The following is a 3033-nucleotide window of genomic DNA, read 5'->3' as shown; positions in this document are numbered from 1 at the left end:
GTGTGGTGGCCCACACCTGTAATCTCAGCACTGGGGAGGCTGAAAACAGGAGAATCACTACAAGTCTGAGCTGCAGAGTGAGACACTGTACCAAATATATTTAAAAAAAGAAAAAAAAAAGCCCTGCACACTAGGGTTTATCTCCTCCATTTTCACAGATGAGTAAACTGAGCCTCAGACACTAAGCAACTGCAAATCACACAGTAGGTAGTGGTGCTGGGAGGAAGGCTAGCGCTGCTGGCTTTGGATCTCTTCTCTGCCTCCCTCGAAGCAGGCTGTCCTTCCTTTTGCCCTTGCCTTTCTTCTTGAACAGCAGAGGGTGGAGGGTGGGAAAGTCGACTTGTTCCTCTCCTCTTTCCTTCCACCTCTGGAGAACTCTTTGTTCACTGGATTCCTGCACTCTCAGGCTGGGGGCTCCTGACTGATGGAGCACAATTCTCAGGTCTCCGGTGGCTGGGAAGGATTGAATGGGTTGTCACCTCTTGACCTGCTCCCCGCTGCCCGCCAACCCTCCCAACACAGGGAGCCACAGAGGCCTGAGACTGATTCAGTACCTGCTGTGTTGAAAGTGGAGAACAATATTCCCAGAGACAGGCTGTAGGAGCCACCCCCTGGCTCACTCCAGCAGTGCCAGGAACTTTCAAGGCCTGGGATATGGTATGGGATTCTAGTTGCAGGTGTGGGAGGAGGAGGCAAATGGTACCCTTCCCATGCCCTTCTACCTAAAGCTGTCTCCCAGTGCCAAGCAGGGCTATGGGTAGCGTGGACTACCTCTTATTAGACTGTGGGTGGTATGGCTGTGCTTCTCATTAGCTCTGTGACGCTGTCAGGTGATTTAACCACTCTGTGTCCTCATCTTTAATATGAGGGTTTACTACCTATTTCACCAAATAATTGAGAGGAGAGCTCTTGGAGTAGTGCCCGGCTCCACACAAGACATCAGCTTCACGCCTTGCCCCGGCTTTCTTGCTAGTTACTGGGTGTTCTTGGTCTCTGACCAGCTTCTGCTCAGAGGCCAGGTGCAGCGGGAACCACAACCTGGGGAAGAAGCCTTTTCCCAAGCTTAGCTGGGACTTGGAGACCAAGGAGGCCTCCATGTGTCCCCAGGGCTTCATTTTGGTTTTTTGCAACATGGAGGAAGCCAAAGGAACTGTGATTATCCGTGCTGGGGAGATAAAGTTGAAAGGTGACTTAGCAAGCATTTGCAAGCCCAGCGGAGGTTATCCTTCGGAGCAGAGTGACCAGCGGATACCAGGAAATGTGTTTATTGTGTAGCAGGGCTATGCGAGTAGCTATGAGAAAGACTTTCCCAGCAGTAAAGAACCTAATCCTGGAAAGACAGGCAGTAGCTGGGTGTCCCTGAGGAAGACAAGGAACTCTTTAAAAATAGGTCATTTTGTTCTGACTGGGCTTGGGTGGGGTTTGACTAAGAAGTGGAAGGGCTGGTCTGAGACCAGTAAGTTATTCACTGTGGAATCCATGTCAGGTGAGAGTCATGGCATCCTCAGGGACAGAGCTCAATTCTTGAGGCAAGCCAGAGCCAGGGGGAGAAGGGGAAACCTTGCCCCTGCCCCTGCCCCCGCTTCACTTGGCTGTATTTTTGGAGACAGCACAGGAAGTAGACCTTCACAATGTCAGGATACAGGAAGCTATCTGAGCATTGAAGGCTACTTCCTGTGAGCTGGTTCATTCACATACATTTGTCACCAGCTATCAGGCCTTCTGGGCCTTGCCATTGTCTGGAGGGGCTGCAAAAGCCTGGGTGCCGCCAGCAGAGGCTCTTGGACACAGAATGTACTATTGTACTGAACTGGCAGCACCCCACGGGGTGGAGAGGAAAATGGTGGGTAAGAAAGGGGACGCCTGCTTCTTATTGTCATGGGCCGCACAATGGGGCTGGGGGCTGGGGACTGGGAGCTGGGGTCCTCTCCTGCTGTGGGAGCCTGAACTTCTGGAAGAAGGGATAGCTGCATGGGCGCCTGACCTCAGGCATGGCACCAGGCAGAGCTGAAAGCAGCCCAGCACTTTATTAGCATTGGTGGGCTTCATCAACGTGCGTGGGTTTTCTAGGTCTCTGCCTGAAGCCAGTGGGATGAGGACCTGGCTTGGAGTTGAGAAGGCGTAGATTTCAAAGACAACCTCTGCCACTGTTATCTGTGTGGCTTTGGACATGTTGCGTCACTCCTCTGAGCTTCAGTTCCACTCCTGTAAAATGAGGGTAGTCTTAGGGACAACTAGCTCACAGGGTTGGCCATCACTTGAGGCAGTGCATGGAAGATTTTAGGTTGGCGTCTGTCACACACTAGATGTCTAAGGAATGTTAGTTCCTCCTCCACCCTCATCTTCCCTTTCAGCTCACTTCTGACCCCACTGTCTGGTCCTCTACTGAGTGAGTAAAGCGGTGAGCACAGGCTATGAAGAGGGGTTTGAATGTCAGCCCAAACAAAGCAGCACTCTGCCTTGCTTTATGCTGAGAGTATCAGCTCAACTATTAATTATCTGCACTAATGGATGGCACAGTAGCAGATCATTTTTCTTTGTCTATGTGCCTCTGACCTTTTGTGGGCATTTGGGTATATTTGATTTCTAGCGTTTCACCTCAGGCTAAACAGTGATGTTGCAGCAGGGCAGCCCTAGCTCAGGAGGGGTGAGCCAGGGGACTGTCTGGTGGCCCCAGGCTCTGCCCTGTTCCACTGTGCGACCAGGCAATGCTGGAAGCAGCCGCAAATGGAGGCCACGTGCTTTGAAGTCAGACACTCGCATTCAAATCTTGACTGCAGTCTTCACCATAATGGCGTGACTGGCAAATTATTTGGCTTACTTGAGTCTCACTTTGCTTGCAAGGTGACACCTTGTAAGTGTGCACTGTTTCTATTTTGCAGGGTTTCTGTGAAGGTGAAATAAAGAAATGCGTGTGCCCATCATCCGGGTGTTTTCCTTCCTTTTTTCCACTTCCCCTATTTTCTCTGTCACTGCACCCCTACTCTGAATACCTCCCCTCCTAAACCAAACTGAAATGAAATTGAAAAATAT

Source organism: Octodon degus, unplaced genomic scaffold (assembly GCF_000260255.1).
Source record: "Octodon degus isolate 3935 unplaced genomic scaffold, OctDeg1.0 scaffold00130, whole genome shotgun sequence".
Lineage (NCBI taxonomy): Eukaryota > Metazoa > Chordata > Mammalia > Rodentia > Octodontidae > Octodon > Octodon degus.
Note: the sequence above shows the minus strand (reverse complement) of the source record.